The sequence below is a fragment of the Panthera pardus genome, unplaced genomic scaffold (assembly GCF_024362965.1).
Source record: "Panthera pardus isolate Hobbes unplaced genomic scaffold, ASM2436296v1 HiC_scaffold_16, whole genome shotgun sequence".
Classification (NCBI taxonomy): Eukaryota; Metazoa; Chordata; class Mammalia; order Carnivora; family Felidae; genus Panthera; species Panthera pardus.
Window position 1 is genome coordinate 7,568,188 of NW_026526721.1, and position 23,945 is coordinate 7,592,132.

Here is a 23,945-nt window from a genome sequence, read left to right on the forward strand (position 1 = left end):
TGCCACCATCAGTGATGGAGAAAAATGAGATTACACACAGCAAATGACACCCAGTCGGGATAATTCAGTTTGTCAATCCTCCTAGCTAATAAGCCTCCGTTACAGTTTGATGTGTGGGGGAGAACCCAGCCTTGTCCACACAGAAGAATCAATCCATCCTAGAAGCCGCTGTCTTCGTCATCTTTGGAGTCCTGACCCCCCCAGAGGCGGGAAGAGCTAAAGGCTTGGAAGTCCCCAGTGGCAGCCACCCCACCCCTCCACCCGAGGCCTTGGCCTCATCTGAAATCGTAAAATAGGTACGTAAGGAAGATTCCAGACACGCTGAATGCATCCTGTCCCGACAGACAGGTCTCTCGTAAGCTCAGAGGAGCGGCAAAGCACAGGTTGCCTGATTTTCAGATGCCACGGAGACTCAACTTCGTTACGGCGGTGACGATCACCACCTGAGATCTCTCAGGAATAAACGAATCTAGTAAACCCAATTGCTGTCTCTGGCTTTGGTCGAATCCCATGCCGTGCTAATGTGATCCGCTTCATTCAACACAAGCCACTGCACCGTTCAGAAAGAGCTGTAGCCCCCAGCACTCTGGCCAATGTCAAGCCAGGGGAGTTTTCCAAACGTTCAGAGGAGAAAAGCGGGTTATTACCCTCTCTTGACTCACCTACTTAGTCTGATGTCTTGGAAGGAATAAATGTTGGGAAATCCTTCAACTGGCAGAAATATGTGCCGTCAAAATTAGCGGGCATATCCAGAGCGCCTTCACGGACGAAAAAGAATGCTCTGTAGGCAACTACAGTCAGCGTGAGTTGTTCTTTTAAGGCTCTAGGGCTGTGTCCCCCGAAACCCTGCATCTTGCAGACTTGCTCAAGGATTCCTCAGGGACTGTTGAGTCTACTTGTTCTTTGTCTATCTTTATGTCTAACACAAGGACTAGATCCGGGAAGCCCTGTGGAGCATAAAAATCACGTATTACACATACCAATATCTTCCGTATGCAGAATTTGTGACCCCAAGGAAAAGCCAGTGAGATGATAACCTCTCAGGGAAAATCAGCAGCAAAGAGGAGCTCACAGGCTACCCGGTTGATTTGTATATAACTGTTGATGCAACTTAAGGCAAACACCTCTCCACACCAGTCGTTTTTAGAAAGCAGACAGCATTCTTGAAGAGCTGAACTGCTGTGTAATTAGAATGCATAAATGTGGAATACAATGGTCCTGGAAACAAGAGGTCTCCATCAACCCTTTTTCTGGAATAGGGTCGTCCCCCTGGAGATAGAAATTCCACGCCTGGTGAAAGGAAACCCGCTTTGTAAAGTTGCAAAAGAACAGCCAGTTATGAAACAGTCATGACACAATTACCAGTGAATGGTCGTCATTGCTCTTAAATTTTAGTGGCCAATCGATGTATCCCTAGGGGAAAGAGGGCATAAAAGGGTGGACTGCGCAGAGGTCGCGGCAAGCTGTGGAACGGCTTTGGAAATGGGGAAATATTGTTGACGGTGACCATAAGAAAAAGAAGGGCTGCAGAGGGGAGCATTGTGAGGCGGCCCCTGGAATAACCGTACAAAGCAAGTTAGAAATCAAAGGACGGGATCGAGTAGGCAATAGTCCAAATCCTGACAAAATCAACTTGGAAGGGGAGCCGAGCTATGCATGAGAAAGGTCACGGTCCCTTTCTTTGTCTCCAGTGCCTGTGAAGAGACCTCAGGGTGGGGTAGGATGGGGCAACAGCAGCCACCCCAGCTGCTGTGGACAGGACCGACTGAAGGAAGCAGCGGGCGGGGCTTCCACTGGGTTCCACTCGGCCGTTCCCCACCCCCCCCCCCCGCCCCGCCCCCAACCCCAGTCGCTCGCGGCGCCCCCTCCTGGCCACGCGGGCAGTGCGCGCCCAGCTCCTGCGCCCAGGCGGACTCCTTGATTTCAGCCCAGAGCGAGACAAGCCCCTCTTTCTCCCGCGTTCACAAAACCCAAAAGACGGAGCCCCTCCAAGCAGCAGACAAAAACTGATCCCCGAGCTTCGGCTTTTTGCTGCTGTCCAGGCTCTTCTCCAGGAATAATTTACTCGGTGACATAGCAGGGAAGGTGGGAACCGGAGGCTGAACCCAAAAGGTTCCCCCAGCGTGGAGCGCCCCCACTTTTGCAGCTTCATCTTGGAGTGGCGGGGGGGGGGGGTGTTGGTTCGGTGGCTTCCGCGCCGGCTCTGGCTTGGGAAGGGGTCGACGGAGTGTCCCCCAACCCCCACCCCCACCCGGGGAGGGGTGTGGGAGGCGGGTGGGCGTCTCCCGGCCTCCCGCTCCTCCCCTCCGCGTCCCCACCCCCTGCCTCTCGGGGACACACTGTGTGGCCGCTTTTCTCCAGCACGCGGCGCTGCGCTCGTTTTTATCCCCGCAGCCGCGCCGGTTCGTGCGCGGCCAGCGGGGCTCAGCCAGTCCGCTGGAATTGAGGAGCGATCATTGAATCTGCGGCTTTCATGACGTCTCCCTGCGTGGCCCATCACTTTTCTCCCAGCCGGGAATTTTTTTTTTTTTCCGCCACTCTTGCCTTTTCCCCGTTCCCTCCACCGGGTCTCCCGCCCGCGTCCGAACCCGACGCACACCCCTCCGCCCCTCCGCCCCTCCTTTGACCCCGCGCCCAGCCCTCCTCTCCGCTCGCGGCCAGAGGGAGCCAGTTTGCAGACGGCCGCACCTGGCCGGAGAGGTTGGGCGGGTGGAGGGGTGGGGATCCGCGGGAACCGGGAAGCCAGACCCAGAGCTGGAGGCACCGCCAGGAGAATGGAGTCTCCTAATAGCCTCCCGGGGCTGGTGTGAAATTTGACCACCTGATTCCAGTTTTTCTTTCCTTTTCTTTTCTTTTTTTTTTTTCTTTTTTCTTTTTTTTAAATTTTCTCCCCTCACCATCCATCGTGTAGTGAAATATTAAATCTTGCTCCGTTCCAAGAGAGGAGATCATGATTGAGTGAAACCACCCTGTCCGCAACAAGGTAAGCGGTGCGCTGAGTTGCTCGAAGGCGAGAAGCTGGCATCAATCTGGGCAAAACGTTCCGTGCCCTCGGGTCCCCACCTCCCCCTCCCCAGGCTCCGCCGCCGCTGCATGCTCCACGCTGATGAGAGAAACATGATGCCCAAGTCAAGGGAAAGGCGAGGGAGAAGCCGGTTACATAACAGAAGGGAAATCTGTTTCATATGGTTTTCATTAGCAACTGAAAACTCGCAAGGGGGGGGGGGGGGAGAGGAGGGGTCTGCATGCCCTGGGCTCAGAGAAACCCAGTCAGTTATTGCAGACATCATTTCAACATCCATTGGCAAAGAAGAGATGCACTGATTAACTGGCAGGGGCGGCTTGCGGTGTAGTCATTTCCAGTTGGGAAAAGCCCATTGTCTTTATGGAAAGCTGTATCCTTGTTCGTTTTTGCATAGAAGAGGGAGACAGAGACGGAGACAGAGAACATGAGAAGGAAGAAAAGGAAAAGTGAGGGGTGGGGAGAAACAGGCAGAGAATGGGAAACAATAAGTCCTAACTGTTCTCTATCAGTAAAACCAGGAATGTATGATATGATGGCTACAAACACTTCTCCCTAGAAGTGAACTGAATTGTTTTGTAATTGGAAGAAAAGAAAAAAAGAAAGAAAGAAAACCCCTTCAGATAAAATGAGATGTTTATGGCATTTAGGGATTGGACAAATCCCCTGACTTGCTTCCTCCTGGGTATATTTTCATTTGCATCAAGACATTAAGCTTGAATTAGTTTTTAACAGAAATAACATTAGTATTCCCCAAACCCAATAAAACCTTGGGTCGATCCACAGGTATATCTCTTGTACCAGCCTCAATATGGAGAGACTTTTAAGGAGGAAACATGTCTTAATAGAAACAGCCCCAGAAATGGGGTGAGGTTAATGGAGAAACAAAATACCAGAATTTTCCAAAGAATCCCGCCTCCACTCCCAAAAAAGGAAGAGAGAGAGAGAGAGAGAGAGAGAGAGAGAGAACTCCAGTGTTTGGGAGTTGGAGATTCATTATATGTTTATAGAGTGCCTCCTGCTTGCTTTTATCCAAAGTCTGAAGGTACTAGGCAGCCCCCACCATGCAGGGTTGCAATGCCACATCCTGACTAGCTTCTCACCCTGCCCTACCTTTCTTCTGCGGAAAAGAGGAAGGGGATGCCCAGGAGCTGATTAGAAAGAAAAAGGGGCTTGCTATAGTCAGGGCACTGCTAACTAAGCTTCGCCCATTTTGCCTGGAGAAAGAAAGAGCTGAGTCTCCATGGCGACCCAGGTGGGAGGGGAGAAGGCAGCTCCAGTTACAAAAATGCGTTGGACAAAACTTTCCCCGCTTCAGGCTAAGAAATAAGCCAGCCGCGTACCCTCTGGAGGGTCCCAGGGAATCGGCTCTGCCCAAATTCCTGCCGGCGACCCGTGAGGGGGCTGCCAGAACTGGCCGGCACCCTCTCAAACCTCCCAAAGTTGCCCAGAGGCCACGGAGATGGTTCCGGCAGCAGGTTCCGAATTCAGCACCAAGGCCAGAGCACAGAAGCCAGGTTCCCACCTCCCAGTTGGCTGCCCCGGGAACACTATCAGCTCCTTTGGTGGCAGGAACAATCACTTTCTATAAAGGAAGGATTCTCTTGCCCGTGCAGAATCTGGATATCTGATTATCCACAGAATTGCGTGGGACAGAGAAGCTTGCAAATCATCCATTTCACGCATGGCGGTGCATCAGAGTAACTATTCAAAATCAAGAGCACTAAAACAGCAAAAGATGCAAGCTGAACTAAGAATGGAGAATGACCCTGTCCTCGGGGAGAAAGGGGGTATGCGGGGGGTGCGTGTGCGCGGGCGCGCGCGCGCGCACACACACACACACACACACACCCTGGATCAGTCTTTGATGAGAGTTGCCTAGTTTCAACCAAGTCCCTTTGGTTTCAAAAGCATCCATTCATTTCTTACCCTGTCACTCTCCTCTTCACTTTGAATGGGGCTTCGATGACAGAAAGACTGTAGGAGCACCCTGTCAGCAAGATACCAGTTAACCAAATCCTGTCTAGAGGTCCTGAGACCACAGAGGCAGAGAAATAAATTACTCTTGGTCCAGACCTGACAGACTCTTCCAAAAAAAGAGCCAGTGAGCTCCAGGAAAGGGAAGTAAGTGTGCTAGTGAGGTGAGATGCGGTAACTGTATCTTTAAGCCAGTATGTGAACAGGGCAGCTACATTTCCAAGGTTGCAGGCATAGGAAACAAGGAGGAAACTGTGCAAGAGGGGAGGACTTATTATCACCCGAGTTGCGTTTCAGCATCCATTGAGTGAAAGCAGGTAAGTCTCTCTCGCCATTCTGCCTTCACCTTGGGCAAAATTGGTCTCTGTCCTGCTGTCCTCATCTTTGGTCATAGATCCTCACACCCGCCAATACTGATGAGGAAAAATAGTAGAGAAAAGTGGCAATCACATTTCTAATAGACAGTTTTTAAGAGCAGCAGCCAGGTGTTCCAAGGCACAATTTGAATTGCAGAGCCCAGTCTAAGTTTGACAACTGGTGGGAAATAACTGGTAACGCCTTTAGAATACACTGGGCTGCTTTTCTCTTTTGAGGATATACTTATGTGTGTTGGTTTAGTCTTGAGCTGGTTCCGGTTTGTTCTCTATGAAGGTAAATAAGGTAAATCCTGATTTTCTTTGCTGGGCTTTCCAGCTGTGTTTCCAAGCTTGCCATTGCTTTCTAAAGGGGACGCGTGCAGAGCACTTAGGACTGGGTTAAAGCGGTGTGCTTATACCTTCCAGTTTTTGTGGGGTTTTTTCACGATCTCGACTGAAGGCAGAAGCAGTCTGTTCCAAACCTGGTCAGAGGGTGAGATGTTACACGATTTCTTCCATTTCCATTCCTGATAGATATTGCTAAGTTTATCCCTGATGTGATCTATAGAAGAGTTTCTGCCTAAAGTGGAGAGAACTGGTGCATGGAGTACTGTTAGCACTTAAAACAACTGTATCCTGGCTTTGTGCCATCTGAAGCCATCAGTAGACGAGAAGTCGAGATTAGTTAGGAGATAAATCCATACAAAAATATAGATCATTCCATAAAAAAAAGATCACTTCTAAAGGAATGTACTGGTGAGTTCTAAAGCTCAATTTCTCTCGTGAGTTAAAAAAAAAAAAAGATGGGAATGTAAATGATCTAGGTATAGGAAATTGCTCAATCAATGATCTTTAGTTCTGGTAGATTCTGTGCTCATGTATTTGGTGCTAATTTATCAAACTAGGATTTGCTTTCTTCCTGGGTGGCTAATTGTTGAGCAAAGCATCATTATGCCCTGATGGCAGTCAATGGCATACTCCAAAAAAATTGGTTTACCCATTTCAAGTAAGATTTGTTAAGGAGACTTAATCTTTATCCCTGTGCACTTTGTATAATTTTTTTAAAAAATAATTTTGTCACCTTACCCTGGCATTTCCTGCACATCATCAAATAGTATATGTTAACTTTTATGATCCGGGTCTCCATTTAATACAAGGATCTACACAGGCTGTTGCCTTTCAGTATATAGAAATGTGTTCATTCCCTCTCAAATCCTCCCCCCATCTTGTTACAAACTATCCCTGCCTTTACATAAAACAAGACATCAGAAGAGCTGTTGAATAAGCAAAAGGAAAAAATTATTGGCAATGAAAAATACATAAATACACCCTTATTGAAGCTTAACCCCATTCGCTGATTTTCATGGATAGAAAGTATTGCTTTTCCCAACGGTTGAATCTTGACTATGTGAATCTTCATGAAAATACGATGAAGCTTCTTTACCAAAATGGGCAAGCAGGCAGGGTGAGGCTCTTTTCTTTTTCGACAACTCTTCCTTAAACAAATGGTATGTAAGCAATATGCAGATTAGTAAGGGAAATAGACCAGAGAGAGTCTAAACACGGGGAAGGAAGCTAGGGGAAAAGGCTAGCGTTTAAGGCTCCTGTATTTTTACCAGCACTAAAGTAATGACACTTTTGAAACCAAGGTTTTTTGTTTGTGTTTGTGTTTGTGTTTTGTTTTTCAACTCATTGTATCAAGACTTTAAGGTTTGTGGAATTGAGATGTTTAAGTGTAACATGTTTGGATTTATAGTTTATTTAGACGGCATTTATTGTTTCTATTTTTTATTTTCAAATGTCATTTTAAATATCAGAAGAGAATGGAGTCCCTCTGGATTTTTTCAGAATTATTAAATTTAGTAATATGAATTAAAGGGAAATTGGTAGTTAGGTTGAAAAATCATCAAGATATTTGTTGAATTAAGATTTTTTTTTTAGTTGTAGTTTGAGGGTTTAAGGAGATTAAAAAAGATAAAATGCAGTCATTTTGGATAACACATTTTAAAATGTATTTTAAACAATTGGCTCTAGAAATGATTAGGGTCTTATACAAAGAAGAGATTATCATGATGGTAGTTAGTACTCTCATGGTATTCTTACCCTCTTTTTATTTAAATTTGAGATATAGGGGCACCTGGGTGGCTCAGTCAGTTAAGCATCTGACTCTTGATTTCAGCTCAGGTTATGACCTCACAGTTCGTGAGTTCGAGCCCTGTGTCGGGCTCTGCACTGACAGGGTGGAGCCTGCTTGGGTTTCTCTCTTGTTCTCTTTCTACCCCTCCCCAACCTGTGCGCTCGCTCTCTCTCTCTCTCACAAAACAAATAAACAAATAAATGAATACTTAAAAATAAGATAAAGTGAAATTCGAGATATAACTGACGTACAATAGTATATTCGTTTCAGGCACACACCATAGTTACTTGACATTTGTGAACATTGTGAAGCAGTTGCCACGATAAGTCTGGTTGTCGTCCGTCACCCCACAAAATTAATACAATATTACTGACTATATTCCACACGCTGCACATTACACAACCATGACTTATTTGTTTTATAACTAAAAGTTCATATTTCTTAACCCCTTCCCCCCATTTCGTTCCTACCAACCACCCCCACCCCCTGCAACCACCCATCTGTTCTCTGTATTTGTGTGACTGAGTTTTGTTGGTTTTGGTTTTTTTGATTCCACACGTAAGTGAAATCACACAGCATTTGTCTTTCTCTGTATGACTTATTTTGCTTAGCATGGTTTTTGCAGGTAACAAGATTTCATTCTTCTTATGGCTAAGTAGTATTCCATTATATATATACACACACATATAATATAATACACACACACACACACACACACACACACACACACACACCACGTCTTCCCCATTCATTCATTTATCAGTGAGCACTGAGGTCGTTTCCGTATCTTGGCTTTTGTAAATAATGCTGGAATGAACAAAAGGGTGCGTACGTCTTTTCAAGTTAGGTATTTTGTTTATTTTTCAGATCGGTAACCACTAGTGGAATTGCTGGGTCTGATGGTAGTTCTCCTTTTTTTTTTATTTTTTGAGGAGCCTCTGTACTGTCTTCCAAAGTGGCTGTGCTAATTTGCATTCCCACAACAGAGCACAAGAGTTCCCTTTTCTCCACATCCTCATCAACACTAGTTATTTTATGTCTTATTGAACTAGTCGTTGGTTGGCACGGAGTAAGATCTCATCGTGCATTCCCCTGAGGATTAGCGAAGCTGACCGTCTCTTCGCATGCCTGTTGGCCATCTGTATATCTCCTTTGGAAAAATATCTGTTCAGATCCTCTGCCTATTTTTTTTTAATTGGATTGCTTTAGCTATTGAGTTATATAAGTTTTTAAATACATTTTGGATGTTACCCTCTTCTTGGATATGTGACTTGTGAATATCTTCTCCCATTCAGTAGGTTGCCTTTTCAGTTTGTTAAAGGTTTCCTTCACTGTGCATAAGATTTTCAGTTTGATGTAGTTCTGTTGTTTATTTTTGCTTTTGTTACCCTTGCTTTGGGAGACAGATCCAAAAAAAATTGCCAAGACCAATGTCAAGGAGCTTCCCATCTATGTTTTATAGAACTTTTATGGTTTCAGGTCTTAAATTCAGGTCTTTAATCCAATCTGAGTTGACTTTTATACATATGGTGTAAGATAGTGGGCCCACTTTTATTCTTTTGCATGTAGATGTCCAGTTTTCCCAACACCATTTATTGAAGAGACTGTCGATTCCCCATTGTATATTCTTGCCTCTTTTGTTGTAAATTGACCACATATGTGTGAATTTATTTCTGGGCTCTCTATTCTGTTCTATTAATCTATGTGTCTGTTTTTATGTCAATACCATACTGTTTTGATTAGTATAGCTTTGCAGTATAGTTTGAAATCGGGGAGCATGACACCTCCAGCTTTGTTCTTCTTTCCCAAGATTGTTTTATTTGGGGTCTTTTGTGGTTTCATCCAAATTTTAAAATTATTTGTTCTAGTTCTGTGAAAAGTGTCATTAGAATTTTGATAGGGATGGCATTGAATCTGTACATTGCTTTGGGTAGTATGGACATTTTAATAGTATTAATTCTTTCAATTCATGAGCATGGAATATCTTTCCACTTATTTATGTCTTTTTAATTTATTTCCTCAATGTCTTATGGTTTTTGATGTACAGGTCTTTCATTTCATTGGTTAAGTTTATTCCCAGGGATTTTATTAAGTTGAGGCACATTCCCTCCATACTCACACTGTTGAGAGTTTTTATCGTAAGTGGTTGTTCAATTTCATCAAATACTTTTTCTGCATCTATTGAAATGATCATATGATTTTATCTTTCATTTTGTTAATGTGGTGTATCACACTCATTAACTTGCAGGTATTGAACCATGCTTGCATCCCTGGAATAAATCCCACTTGATCTTAGTGTATGACCCTTTTAATGTATTGCTGAGTTTGGTTTGCTAATTTTTTGAGGATTTTTCATATACATTCATCAGGGATATTGCCCTATAATTTTCTTTTCCTGTAGTGTTCTTGTCTGGTTTGGGTCTCAGGGTAACACTGCGCTTGTAAAATGAGTATAGGAGCTTCCTCTCCTCTTCAATTTTTGGAAGAGTTTGTGGATAGGTATTAAATCTTGTTTGAATGTTTGGTAGAATTCACTAGTGTAACCGTGTGTTCCTGGACTTGTGTTGGGAGGCTTTGGATTACTGATTTAATCTCCTTACCAGTAATCAGTCTATTCAGATTTTCTATGTCTTCATGATTCAGTTTTGGAAGATTGTACATTTCTAGAAATGTATCCATTCCTTCCAAGCGGTTCAATTTGCTGGTGTAATTCTTCATAGTCTCTTATGACCCTTAGCATTTCTGTGGTATCAGTTGTAACTTCTGTTATATTTCTGACTTTATTTGTTTGAGCCCTCTCTCTTTCTTGGTGAGTCTAGCTAGAGGTTTGTCAATTTGTTTGTCTTTTCAAAGAACCAGTTCTTAGTTTCATTGATTTTTAAATTGTCTTTTTAGTCTCTATTCCGTTTATTTCCACTCTGATCTTTATTATTTCCTTCCTTCTACAAAATTGGGGGGGGGGGTTGTTCTTCTTTTTCTAGTTCTGGGAGATGTAAAATTAAATTGTTTATTTGAAATTTTTCTTATTTCTTGAGGTGGGCCTGTATTGTTATGAATTCAACTCTTAGAACTGCTTTTGCTGCAGAGACTGTGGTATGTCATATTTCTATTTCCATTTGCTTCCAGGTATTTTTGGATTTCTCCTTTGATTTCTTCTGTGACCCGGTAGTTGTTCAAGAACGCATTGTTTAATCTCCATGTATTTGTAGATTTGTCAGCTTTCTTCTTGTAATTGATTTCTAGTTTCATATCATTGTGGTTGCAAAAAATGCTCACTATTCTTTTGGTCTTCTTGAATTTATTAAGACTTATTTCTGTGACCTAATGTAATGGTCTAACCTGGGGAATGTTCCTTGAGCACTTGAGAAGAAAGTCTGTTCTGTTGTTTTTGGATGGAATTGCTCTGTATTTATTAAGTCCCTCTGCCCTCATGTGCTGTTGAAGGCCAATGTTTTCCAGTTTATTTTCTGTCTGGATGAGTTATGTATCCATTGATGTAAGGGGAATGTTAATATTGCCTACTGTTGTTGTGTGGCTATCAATTTCTACCTTTACGTTTGTTAATATTTGCTTCATTTATTTTTGTGCTCCTAAGTTGGGTGCATATATATCTATAAATGCTTTATCTTCTTGCTGGATTGACCCCTGTATCATTACATAGTGCTTCTCTTTGTCTTTTGTATCTTTTTCTGATAGAAGTACAGCTGTGCCACCTTTCTTGTCATTTCCATTTCCATGGAATATCTTTTTTCGTCTCTTGCTTTCAGTCAGTTTGTATCCTTACTCCTAAAGGGAATTTCTTACAGGTAGCATATAGATATCTTTTTTTAAATCCATTCAACCACTTTATGTGGTTTTTGATTGGGGAATTTTGTCCATTTATGTTTAAAGTAATTATTGATAGGGTGTACTTACTGCAATTTTGTCCATCGTTTTCTGGTTGTGTTTATAGTTCCTCTCTTCTTCTTCTCTCTTCCCTTGTGGTTTGATGGTTTTCTTTATTGTTATGCTTGAATTCATTTTTCATTTACCTTGGTGTACTTACTGTGTCTGGTTTGTGATTACCATGAAGTTCACATATGTCATACTATGTATAAAACAGTCTATTTTAAGTTGATAGCAATTTAAATTTGAACATATTCCAAAACTCTATATTTTTACTCCTCCTTCTATGTTTCACGTTTTTGATGTCACTTTTTATATCTTTTTGCTTTATGTATTCCTTAAACTTTATTGTAGTTTTAGTTCATTTCACTATTTTTGTCTTTTAACCTCCTAAGTACCTTAATAAGTGATTAACCCACTGCTTTTACTGTATATTTACATTTTCCAGTAAGGTTTTTACTTTCATATGTTTTCTTATTATTAATTAGCGCCATTTCTTTTCAGCTTAAAGAAGTCCCTTTAAGGTTTCATGTAAGGCTGGTTTGGTAGTGATGAATTCCTTTAGCTTTTGCTTATCTGGTGAATTCTTTATCTCTCCTTCAAGTCTGAATAACCTTGATATTTCTGTTTCCTCATTTTGCTTGACTCTGCGTCTGTGTATTAGGCCACACAGCTACCTCTTTCGGGCTTGAAGAAGTGTCCTTGTATAGGTGATAAACCTTGTTCGATTTTGTCCTAACTCACGGTTGTTTCTTGAAACTTTGTGATTGTCTAAACTGCCTAAGTTATTATCGATACGTTGAAGACATGCCAAGACCTGTCAGCCTGTTCTAAGGTTGGGTGGGGGGTGCAGAATCTGTTTAGCACCTAGTTGCAGGGCGACTAAAAGCCAGATCTTCGGGCAGTAGTTTGTACACTATGCAAAGATATACAGTCTTGGGGGGTTGCAAGCATAATCCATGTTGGCCTCTAGGCCAGGAGATCTGGAGGTCTCCCCTGGGCAGCAGTTATAAAAACTGGGCCGTGGGGCGCCTGGGTGGCTCGGTCGGTTGGGCGACCGACTTCGGCTCAGATCATGATCTCGCGTTCCGTGAGTTTGAGCCCCGCGTCGGGCTCTGTGCTGACAGCTCCGAGCCTGGAGCCTGTTTCAGATTCTGTGTCTCCCTCTCTCTGACCCTCCCCTGTTCATCTCTGTCTCTCTCTGTCTCAAAAATAGATAAACGTTAAAAAAAAAAAACAAAACTGGGCCATTAGACAAGTGTAGGAGCTTCTTTCTGGGAAGTCTCATTGCCCGTAGGTTGGCCAAAGGGCCAAGGTTGTGTCTCCCTGCTTTTGTCTGCCGGGTGTGCCTCCTTAGCCTCTTGGCGTGGGGGAAATCGGAAGCCTGTCCCTCAGGCTGAGTCTCCAGGCTTCAGTAAACAGGTCCTTTCCACAGGAAGACTGAGGTTGTGTGTGTCTGCTGTCTGTGCCCTGGGGTGGTGGCCTGCCAAGAGCTATCTTTCTACTTGTTACGGTCCTGTGGAGCTCTGGAATGTCAATTCTCTTAGCCACTAGAGCCGGGTGATCAAAGAGTGTCCGCTGTGTGGGTTGAATGGGCCTTCTGGCTTTAGCAAGGCCATTGGAGGGGGCGGGGGGCAGGGCAAGGTCACCGGCTTTGGAAAGGTAGTGGGAAAACGTCTGATCTGCGCCGGTGCAGCAAGAAAGAGAGTGTCTCGCCTGAGTGTGTGCCCTGGCTTTGGTCTAGGAGTGGGGGAATCCTGTGACCACCAGGGCTGCCAGCCCCAGCCAGGGAGCAGGGGAGCGCTGCAACTCCCCCACTCTCCAGTCTCAGCGAGCAACACAGCGGCTCACCCTGCCCTTCCAAGCCAGTCAGCGGGAGGGCGCCTTGTCCAAGCTCACTTGGCTGTACAAGCAGGCTAGACAGAGGGCACAACGATGGTGTCAGCACCTCCATTTCCCGGAGCGTCTCAGCTGTGCCCCTGCCCCTGCAGCAGATGCCTCCGATCGACGGATGAATGCCCCTCACATATAATCTAGGTACTTTACAAACGTCTGGGTTTTTTTTTTTTTTTTGCTGAGTGAAGCCATACCCCAGCCCCCCAAGAGGGAAATCTGTTTCCCACAGCACTTTGGGACTTCCGGACATCAGCCTGATTGGTTGCCCAAACCAGACATCCGGAGGGCTTGTCTTTCTGGCACAGATCCCAGAGGCCAGGGTGCCCCGTGCGGGGCACCAAACTCTCACTCAGAAAGAAGCACCTGTCTGGTAAGATCCCTCCCTGTTGTGTGCTGCTGCACCAGGGATGGGGTTTCTTTCAAGACTGTCTCCGCCTCTCCTTCCCGTCTTCACGTGGTCCTTTTATTCTCTGTTGTGGAGAGCAGCTCATCTATAGTTTTCAGATCTTTTTCAAAGGGAAAGGATCCATATGTAGCTGTAGATTTGATGTGTCTGTGGGAGGAGATGCGTTCACAGGCTTCCCATGCTGCCATCTTGGACCCTATCCTCTGAGGACAATGTCATCTTAAAAAAGAACATTCCGTATTCCCTAAACTGTCTGTAGCTTTGATCTAACCATACCTGCTAATCAATTATAGATATTTCTTTCTTTATTTATTTATTACTGAGCTGCACGGTTATTTAAATAAGTCTTGAGAGAATGATTTTGCGTGGCGTTCAAGTGACCATTCAAACCTTCATCCTGTCCACATGCCTTCAGGCCATCAATCAACTTTTCCCATTGCAATGTCTGAAGTTAATTCCACATTTTAAACAAACGGCACCTTAATTCATGTCTTTACAGATTTATGCTGGTCAGATTAAGCCCCCGAGGCCCCTTCAGTCTCGTATTTCACATTTCCTCTCTATGGTTGTACTGAGAACCAGAGACCATATGGCGCTGGTGGTTCGTTCGGTGAACGATTTTTGATAGTCACCATCAGTCACGTTCCTAGTCACTGAGACATGGCTTCTAGCGTGAACACTTTACAAAATTCACCAGCAAGTGAATCTACGGGTAAAAGGATCCATATCCCTGCCCGCAATTGTTTGGGGGCACGAAATCTGAACATTTATGCGACGTGAGAGACAAGTCTTTATAAATGAAGTTCAAATCCTGCTGCTGTGACAGTTGCCTCTTTAAACTTACAGACATCTACTTTCTTCCTACCCAGATGAGAATGGAGTTGTTTGGTTGGTTGTTTGGTTGGTTGGTTGGTTGGTTTTTGAGGATGCTTTACATTCTCCTCATAGTGTCCAACCAGAATGTGTGTGAATGTGACATTGTGCCTGGGAGGCATTGTTCAGTGATGAAAAGCACAGACCCTGGCGTGGCACTGACTGCATCTGAATCAAGGTTTAGGTATTAGCTAGCGTCGGTGCGATAACAGCAGGTCTCAGCATCTCAGTGGCTTACAAGACGGATGTTGATTTCTCCCTCAGGCTGCGTACCTTTGCTGGTCGGCTGTGGGCCTGCCACCCCGTGTCTTCCTTGTTCTGGGGTCCCAGCTGAAAGACCAGTCTGATCTGGGACATTCCACGCTAGCGTCAGAGGGCAAGGAGAATGCCAGATTAAGCAAGGGCCCTTAAAAGTCCTGCTCGGGGATGGCCCAAGTTATGCGCTCGGAGACTATGGACCAGAAACAAGTCACGTGTCACGTCCATGTCAACGGCCGATGAGATGGAGACACATATTTATCCCACACTGAAGCATCTGCATACAGCAACAGGTGCAGATGTATAATCTTCTTACAAAGAGGGAAATGAATAATTGGGGACAATTACATACTCCACTACACTAATTATGTGACCTTGATCCACTTTAAGCTCTGGGTTTGCCTGTCTATAAAATGAAAATGATAGCGTCCACCCCAGAGACGTTATGAGGATTAATGTGATAATGTAAGGTTCCTGGCACAATGTCCAGCACAGAGTATGCGCTTTATGAATAATAGATGCCGTCATTCGTTTGCTACAATATGTCATTGAATGCGGTCCTCTGTGAGGCCATGTAAACCGTATTAATTAGATAGCTGTTGTAACAGAAAATCCCTAAATCTCAACAGCTTAGCAAAATAGAAGGTTATTTCTCATTCTCGTAAATCTAATTGGCTGATGCCATACGGGGACCATACGCAGGAGATTTTTAATGATCCGGGCCTTGGAAGTAACGTATATCACTTCTGCCCACACTCTGTGACTTCGCCTAACTGTAATGACAAGTTCAGCTCTGCACCCGGGAGGAAAATACACTGGTAGTGTAAGCACACTAGAGTCTTTGGATACATATCCAATATCAAACACACCCATTTGGCTGTTTAATACAAATGTCTGGCATCAAAGAAATACAGCTATTATAGGTCAGGAATAAAGGGGGGCGGGGCAAATGATCTGTCCCGGTGGTGGAAAGATCCCTGGCGGAAACGGTATTTTGTTGAGCTCTTGAATCATTCTTCAGCGGTGTATTTGTTTTTAATAAATTAGTTGGGATCTTTGACTTTGGAATGAGTGTATTTGATGCTTACAAAAGAGAAGTAAATCCATATTGTTTGACTCCTGGTAGCTGAGCCACGAACGTAGACACAAAGAAGAAAAACTGACTTCACGACCCATGCTGGAGAGCAAGTGTCTAATCCTGACCGTTACGCCCACATTGTGTCGAAGAAAGCTCAAGAATTAGATGCTGTCTTCCAATCTCTCGAACTTGCCGTTGACTGCTAATTTGCATTTTGTCTTGAATCACATAAACATCTATAGGGTAGACCCATGCTCTAAGTTTGGGGCGAATTAATCTAACAATAGTTTGTGTTTTCCTCAAAATAGACCACGTATTTTATAAGTAGCCTTTGAGAACTCCTGCCTGCCTCGAGCAAAGCGGGTACCCTTGGAAACTAAAGTCTACACCTTTTCACTGGAAGGGAGACACCCATAAACTTTTTTAAGTTTATTTATTTTGAGAGAGAGAGAGGGAGAGAGCAGGGGAGGGGCAGAGAGAGAGGGGGAGTTCCAAGCAGGCTCCACACCGCCAGCACAGTGCCCAACGTGGGCTTTGGACTCACGAACCGTGAGATCATGACCTGAGCTGAAATCAAGAGTCGGACGCTCAACTGATTGAGCCACCCAGGGAGACACCAACTTTAATGCTCAACTTACAGTCTAGACAAGATGAAAATTAGGTGGAGATATACGAGACAGCTATGAGACAAAGAGCCGGAAGAAATACGGCGACCACACAGGATGCTTCCAGTTACCCTCATTCCCTGCCCTCCAGCATGGTGCCGAAGCCACAGTCCACACATGCGGGACCCAAAGTTACCAACCTGGAATAGTGACTATATATCCTTCCATGGGGCAGCTATACTGGATTAAAGAACTCTTGAACTCTTTAAATACCTTGCCATTCTGGATAAAGAAATTGTGGTTTATATACACAATGGAATACTACTTGGCGATGAGAAAGAATGAAATGTGGCCTTTTGTAGCAACGTGGATGGAACTGGAGAGTGTTATGCTGAGTGAAATAAGTCCTACAGAGAAAGACAGATACCGTATGTTTTCACTCTTATGTGGATCCTGAGAAACTTAACAGAAGACCATGGGGGAGGGGAAGGAAAAAAAAAGTTAGAGAGGAAGAGAGCCAAACCATAAGAGACTCTTAAAAACTGAGAATAAACTGAGGGTTGATGGGGAGTGGGAGGGAAGGGAGAGCGGGTGATGGGCATTGAGGAGGGCACCTGTTGGGATGAGCACTGGGTGTTGTATGGAAACCAATTTGATGATAAATTTCATATTAAAAAAAACAAAACTGGTATATCCGTACAATGGAGTACTAAAAAAAAAATTAAATCAAATCAATAAATAAATAAATGTCTTGCCATTCTAAAGTGACTGATGTCTAGAGTGGAGCTTCTGATAAATGAAGAGAGTGTTTTTGAGGAGCGGGTTTATTTCACTGCTACCTCCTTTCGTTTCTACTTAAAAGGGGCACAACCCAACTCAGTCACCTGCAGAAGGGAGGAATCAGGGCGATCGGTGAGGAATAGACAAAGGAATTGGGGGTGTTTCCCCTACAGAACACATGGGGGTGGGGAGGCATGACAGTTCTTTTCAGAAATTCTGATACAATATTTTAAGATAAAGGGAGGGATTAGCAGGGTTCCGCTAAACTCTAAGAAATACAACTAGGACCCAGTGGCGGAAGCTACAATGTGACCCATAAGGAAGACCCTTCTGTAGTCACAGCTGGGAAGTAGCAATGTGGCCGGCCCTCTCTGTTGGCCCAGCTCCGAGTTCCCCACCACTGGAAGGCAGGAAGAAGCCGGAGGAGCCAGGAAATGGCGTTGGAGCGCATGTGTTTTAAAGTCCCCACAACACAAAGGGCTTGCAATCCCCCTGACGGCAGTGACCGTCTTCCGTGTCTGTCAACACGTCACGCTGGACCTCGGCACTCTACGAGGTCATGACTTTATTACTGGGGAACCATCATTGCTCTCTGTAAACGAAATGAGTCCTGTCCCACCAAATGACGTTTTGGCCCATACGTGAAACGCGTGGTCACCGCGAACGAGCCTGGAGCAGAGTGACCCCAGGACGAAGCTACGAGTCTGTCAAATTCCCCACGCAGGGGAAAGACTTCCCTCCTGCTCTATATTTTCCATACAACGCTACCTTCGGTCAACAGACAGGGGAAGGAATAGCTCTTCAGAGGCTTTTCACAGCGCTCGGAACTTATTTGTAAATAGCCTCACGTTCTTTTCAGAGTCCTGACCCATGACCCGTCAGCCAGAGTGCCTTTCAGATCTGTGGACATCTCTTACGTGCAAGATATGATGCCGGTAAGACAGAATCCCCACTCTGACAAAAATCCGGTTTCCGTAATGGCAAGGAAGGAATGGATGTCTTCCTTCTGGGCTGCGTCCCGAGGTATTTCACCAGGGAATCCCTTAAATGTCTATTCACTGCTTTGAGTTTTCGTTAGCCCTCCTGGTGCGTCCAGGGTCACCGCAGGGAAGCATCTGAGAAGAGGCGACACCGACAGGGAGCCGTAGAAAGAGCCTATAATAGGTGAGCTGTCATAGAAGGGATCTCTTCATTGAGAAAGAGGCTGAAATAGGCGACTCCCTTTCTTATCGGCAGCTGAGGAGTGTTGAGCCCCAAACCAGCGCCACTCCTGCCTCCTCTCCGACCATGAGTCACTCTCTGTGGGCAGAAAGAAGCATCAGAGCTGCCAGAAGTCATTCGAGGCCAGCGGTTCCCAAAGTGTGTCCCTGAACCAGCAGCAGCCGCGTCACCAGGGAAACCGGTTACAAATGCGCGTCTCGAGCCCACCCCAGACCCGGTGAATTCTGAGCTCCGGGGGGGGACTGGGGCCGACCACCTGAATACCACCCCCCCCAGAGATTCTGAGGCTCCAGAAGGTTCGAGAACCCCTGCCTTAGGTTTTTTTTCTCAACTCTGCCCCCTTTGGCAGGCTTCTTCCCGTAGTAAAGAGGGAGAGGGTGCTCTGCGGGGGGGCCTCGCGCAGCTGGAAGACGGCAGGCCTGCCCTTGTCCTGCACCCCACGAGCAGACCTGACCTGGACTCCCCAGCCCAGAGGAAAAAGACAAACACAATAGGCTTTTGTTCCAGCCGATAAAACCTGCACAGAGCACACTAAGTGATGAAGATTAGGGCGCAAAGCAAGAGCTTCTCTGTTGCCGCCATTGTATAAATAGACTGCTTAGTCTTCTGGAATTCTGGTTAATCCATGCAGAAGTTCCCTGGTACTTATTTTAAATTAAGAGTCTCATCTATTATCCTTCAAATAAAAGACGCTATCGGTGAATAAGAAGGGTGTACCCTCGAGAAAAGCCACACTACAAACACTGAACAGAGGGATTATCATAGCGGACCCCCACGCAGTCAAGTGAAGACTAATTAGCTATGTAACATTCGCTTTTATTTAAAAAGTCTCTTGACCCCCTACATGTTGCCGGAAATTAACCTTTAATGGCTACACCCTGTATCGTCGTGGCTCTTGGCACAGGTCAGTCAACAAGACTGACTCACAACACTCAACAACACTCACAACTTTCGTGAGTGTCTACTGTGTCGAGAAGACTGAGAGGAAACAGGAAAAACTTTTCCTCAAAAAAAAATAAAAAATAGGGACACTTGCCTGGCTCCGTTGGTTAAGTGTCCAACTTGGGTTCAGGTCATGACCTCACCGTTCATGAGTTCAAGCCCCGTGTCGGACTCTGTGCTGACAGCTCAGAGCCTGGAGCCTGCTTAGGATTCTGTGTCTCCCTCTCTCTCTGCCCCTGCCCTGCACTCTCTCTCTCTCTCTCTCTAGCCCTATATGTGTCTCAAAAATAATAAACATTAAAAAAAAAAAAAGAAAGAAGGTCAGCTGCCTGGGTGGCTCAGTCAGTTGAGTGTCTGACTTCAGCTCAGGTCATGGATCCCATGGGTTCGTGAGTTCAAGCCCCACATCAGGCTCTCTGCTATCAGCACAGAGCCTGCCTTGGATCCTCTGTCCCCTTCTCTCTCTGCCCCTCCCCCACTTGTCCTCCCTCTCTCTCTCTCTCCAAGTAAATAAATAAACTTAAAAAAAATAAAATAAATTAAGAAAAGAAGGTTTTAACTCGAACTCTCAGAGGCATTAGACTTGAAGGAAACAAGAGTGTCAACGAAACAATAATACACAAAAAAGCACAGCATCAAACAAGAGAGTGCGGGACTTTAAAGTACAGGCTGGTGTCGGTAGGGAATCATCCAAGGATATGGTGGAACTTCTCTTGGGAGAAGTAGGGTTTTGGCGGGGAAATGGGAAAGGAAGGGCTTTCCGGACAAGCACCCCATGTGCACCCAGGGAGCATTGGCAGTGAGGGCTCATCGGGCAGAGGTACTGTCCGGGGAGAAAACGGAGAGCCATCCTTGGGCGTGGAACTTGAGGTCGTAGATGGTTGAGAGCGAACTGCTTTGATTAGGGGCGGGGGGGAGGATACACGGTCGATGTTGATCTGGCGGCTCTGGGCCAGGCGGACTTGAGCGGAAACCCTGGGATCAGGACACTGCTGGGCCCTGACAGAAAGGGAAGAAGCCTGGAACACGCCCAGAGTAGTGAACTGGCCATAGAAAAATTGTCCCTCGGCCGTGCCGCTAGTGGTGCTGAGTCTGATCACTCACGAGCTGGGAGACCAGGCTGATGATGGACACAGCCCCAAGAAAGCTCGAACGTCACACTCCGTGAACAAGAGGGATCGCACGTGGCCATGGGCCAGGTGCGGAGGGTCGAGGCCGTTCCGGCAAATAACTCACCCTCGGGGAGGGAGGCCGGGTGAGCCCCGCGGCAGTGACCGAGCTGAGGGGAGAGCTGCTCTTTGTCGCCACCTGCAAAACCCGTGTCGCTTGATAGCCATCTGACAGTCGTTCGCGGTCACGGATATCGCGCTGCAGCGTTTTCTTTGCCCGTGGAGCAAAACCCATTTATGCCTCGATGGGAGTCGCTGGGGATTGGAGCCTGGCTCCGACCGGCAGGAATGGAGGCCGAGGGGAACGTGGAGTCTCAGGTGAATCCTCTCAGCCACCTGTCCCTCACCCAGAGCTGCCACTGAGCTCCCACCAAAGGGAACACGGAAAATGGGCTTTACGTGAACCTGCCTCGGTCCAGGAATAACATCACTGGCTTGGCCCACTCCAGCCCAAGATGAGCTGGGGGTCAGACCCGGAACCGCAGAATGAGTGAAGGTCGTTTTTACAAGACACCAAAATCATCAAGATGATGAGCTAAAATCCCTTTCTGTCGATGAATTTTGTTTTTCAGGGAAATGGTTTCTTTCGTGTGCACCATTGAGATAACAGGCTTCTCGGTTCTCGTGTGCATGAGTGAAGTTTATGTTCAATTCACGGTGCCGAATCTTTGTGGAACTTGGCCGTTGTGGGGAGAACAGAGGGGTTACGTTGGGCACGGGGTGATCATGGCTACTATGTGGGGTTCCCAGATCAGAAAGTACGTCTCTCCTGGAAATTCGTGGTCACGAATAACCACCAAAACAATACCAAAGTCGTCCATGATAACCCACCCGTAAAGTGTGTAGAACTTGGGTTTTAGAGCAGCTGGTAGAGAAGATAATAGGGTGGTTATAGTGACCCACAGAACATGCTGGGATGAGAGAATTTAGTGACAATCCACCAGTCATCTAACCAATCACATAAACTTCCAGTTTCTGTCACTGAATTAATACGATTTCCTTAAAATAAGCAATTGTTAAACTAGTCTATACTAGAGTTTTTTGTTTTTTGTTTTTTACCCCCAGCCAATTCAAAGTAGATTGTCCTTTTACGGCGAAGTATGGGGAGGTTCTTAGGATGGACCCTGGGTGTCCTTGTGAGAAACTGTAACCTTTGTTCAACTGCTCCAGCTCTTGTAATGTACAAGTCTTGTTCTAGCACGTTCCTTTATTCACGTAAGGAATCTGGACTCAAGTCCCTTCTTTTGTTGCTAAGTTTCCAGGTGAGCGGTTGGTATTGCTAAAATAAAGTGACGCTGGGTACGTGGAGGGCGGTAAACAGAGCACTTAAGTGACGAACGCTGCCCACCCCTCCTGGCTTCTTCCCGTGCCCAGTTCTAGGCACAGGGTAGAGTCATTTGTGCCTCCTGTGCTAGCCACAAAACAGATCAAATCCCTGTGTGCTTTCACAGCACCCCCCAAGATTTTATAAATGACCAATGACATGAGAAAAGACAAGAAAACCCCATCGAGTTGGCAAAGAAATGGAAAATGTTGAGTAGGGCCTTAAGCCCTTAGCACGAGAGAGAGAGATCTCAGATAGTGATGGGAGGGTGAAGGGACACTTGTCAGTAAGAAAAGAGGGAGAAAAGAACCCTGAGATGTCTGCCCAAATCAGAGCATCTGACACCCTAAAATTGCCTTCGTAGGAAAGGAGAGCAATGTCTTTGCTGTCATCTCAGAGAAATCAGAAGGATAAACCAAGTGGCTTCTTGAGTTAAATGTCCAGGTCCCGAAATCTGAGGTGCCACCCAAATTCAAAGTCGTGCCCCCTCTCTCTCCCCTGAGCTTGTCCCTCTGGCTGTGACACTGTTCCATGGGCCTCATTGTGTGGCCGCCTCACGGGCTGATGTGTCCCCGCGTGCTTTACCTCTGTGCCGGGCTCAAACCTCCTCCCCGACAAGGGCTTGACGGAGGCTTCACTGCTCCCTGTCCAAGTTGCTCTCCAGGAGTGTCGTGGAAAAGCCGTTCAATGTACGGTGTTTGAATATTTTTATGATGCCTACATGCTCTGATTCCAAGGGAGCTATTGGGCACTGCTAAAATTATTTAAAAATACTTTTCTTTGGAAAACGAGCGCCAATGACATTATTCCATGTAGTCAAATTGTAGCCATCTCTAAAAACTCGGCGAGAAACCACTGAACAAGAAATTAAACACCCAAATTCTGTATATGGAGGTCAGAGGGGGACGTCTAGGAGGGAAAGAGATTTTTTTTTTCTCTCTTTACTGGTGGAAACGTCTATTTTATTTTTAATTTTTTTTTTGAAGTTTATTTATTTTGAGAGAGAGAGAGAGAGAGAGCATCAGCAGGGGCAGGGCAGAGAGAGGAGAGAGAGAATCCCAGGCAGACTCAGAGCTGTCAGCACAGAGCTTGACGTGGGGCTCAAACTCCCAAACTGGGAGATCATGACCTGAGCTGAAGTCGGATGCTCAACCGACTGAGCCACCCGGGTGCCCCTTACTTAACTTCTTTCTATATCAGGTTTTCCAGCTATAAAATAGGGGCAAATCTGGGGAGAAATGCAATAAACTAGCAAGCTATTTTTCCTATCCCCTGTTTCTAAGAGGATATGGAAAATTAAAATAAACAATTTAATGATTTTAACACTTTTTAAGTGCCAAGTGTATATGGAGGCAGGTACCACTTAAAGCTTCATTTGTGAGCCTGTAAAGGATAAATAACTTTATGGGTAGAAGAACATCCCAGAAACACTGAGGGCACCCATATCAGAAAGCATGAACTGTGTCCAGCATGGCTCACTCACCAACACAGGGAGGTGAACTCATGGTTTGGAAAGATCTTTAACAGCTAAGCTTGAAGTTGTAGAAATCCTAGGGTGAAATTCTGTTTAATCCTGAGTTGAAGAAATAATCAGGTGATTCAGTTAAACCAGAACACCCCATTCTTGGCCTGACTTCTGGAAACCAATCTTCTCTTTCTCTGAAAATTCAAACTTGCAGTTTTAATTCTCTCACTGGTGTAACATTTCTACAAAGCAAGAAGACGTTTACTGCTAATTCAGAAGTAAACAAATGTTGACATTTACGAAGCCTGTGCTCACACAGCTTGACTAAAGGCAATCAGTTCATTTCTTTTACCTGGGCATTTTTCTCATTTGTTCTCTGCACCAGTAAGCTGCGTACAATGTAGAAAAATGTGAACATTGAAGGAAGCTTAAGAAAAAAAAAAGGAAGGCAGGAAGTCAAGCAGGTGTCAAGAAAGTTAAGGAAGTTAAGAAGTTAAGGGAGGAAGGAGGGAGAAAGGAAAGGGAACAGCACATACAGTAAAAATATGGGC

At 45.4% G+C, this 23,945-nt stretch overlaps 1 protein-coding gene across 2 annotated transcripts in view; it reads left to right on the forward strand.

Moving 5' to 3' along the window:
* The first annotated feature begins 2,407 nt into the window (after nucleotides 1-2,407).
* Nucleotides 2,408-23,945, forward strand: part of KCNJ6 (potassium inwardly rectifying channel subfamily J member 6) — a 267,146-nt gene continuing 245,608 nt past the window's right edge. Inside the window, exon 1 of one of the 2 annotated variants that reach the window (XM_053903078.1) lies at nucleotides 2,408-2,983. The gene's annotated coding sequence lies outside the window, so the exon portion shown is untranslated. The remainder of the gene's footprint in view (nucleotides 2,984-23,945) is intronic. The other variant, XM_019420340.2, reaches the window with a different exon arrangement.